Raw genomic sequence first — 989 nt, forward strand, 5'->3', positions numbered from 1 at the left:
AAATGGTCCTCATCTGCTTTCAGGAGTAAAAGCAGTTCAGTGACAGGATGGAGTCAAAGGCAGTCTGAGGTCAGGTGGAAAACACCTAAAATTAACAGTGGCTGTTAGGCTCTGTGGAGAGGGGAGATCAGGGACCACCAGGTAACAGAGGAAGGTTTAAGGTGGGAGATTTGCCTGGCACGCCTCTGAGGTTGGTAGATTAGGCGAGGTGAGGGAGAAAAGAAGGGAATGCGTGCCCTGAAGCATCAGCGCACCTGAGATGACCATAATTATCACTGCAAGGGACGAAGTGCCTTATTTAGAATATGCCGGGAATGACCTCACCAAAGGCATCAGGCAGCTAGCTGCAGAGCAGGTACAGCACGAACAGGTCCCCCAGCAGAGCGGCCAGGCCCAGCTTACCTCAGGTCCATGGCACCGCCTTGGGCCACCGCCACAGCCTGGCCAGCGACTACGTAGGTGCGCGGGCGGCCAGTCACTCAGCCACCCTGCGCAGCCTCTCCCCGGGGCTCAGCCGGCCCAGGTTCAGCGCCAGGCGGTACACGTCATTGGTGTAGGGGTCGCCACCGTGGTCTCTCACCAGCTCCTCCACCAGTCCCATCAGTTCCCCGACCTGCGCCTCCTGCTCCCTGTCGCTGCTCGGTTGTCGAAGGCGCAGTAGCGGCCCCCGCACTCGGCCACCAGCTCCCAGAGCGCGCGGTTGTCGGTGTCGCGCACCTACTGCTGCAGCAAGCCCCCGTCCAGGTCCTCCCTACGGGTGAAGACCACGAAGGCGCGCGCCACGATGCCCGCCCTGAAGAGCGCCTTCACCCCGCGCCAGGCCCGCAGGTCCTGGGCGGTGAAGCGGCCGAACTGGGTCACCAGGAGCACGGCGTGGGGCCCAGGGCCGACAGCAGGTAGCAGCGGCCTCCTCGCAGTCCGGGTCTGCCTGGGCGACCTCAGGGCTGAAGAGGTCCGGGGTGTCGAGGACTTCCACGTCCCACGAGGCC

The 989-nt window shown here is 63.2% G+C and overlaps 1 pseudogene; it reads right to left on the reverse strand.

Annotated features, from left to right (window-relative positions):
* Positions 1-340: 340 nt before the first annotated feature.
* Positions 341-982, reverse strand: LOC104985762 (annotated as a pseudogene).
* Between the last annotated feature and the right edge of the window lie 7 nt (positions 983-989).

This window comes from Bison bison, unplaced genomic scaffold (genome assembly GCF_000754665.1).
Source record: "Bison bison bison isolate TAMUID 2011002044 unplaced genomic scaffold, Bison_UMD1.0 scf7180017468489, whole genome shotgun sequence".
In the NCBI taxonomy this organism is placed as follows: Eukaryota; Metazoa; Chordata; class Mammalia; order Artiodactyla; family Bovidae; genus Bison; species Bison bison.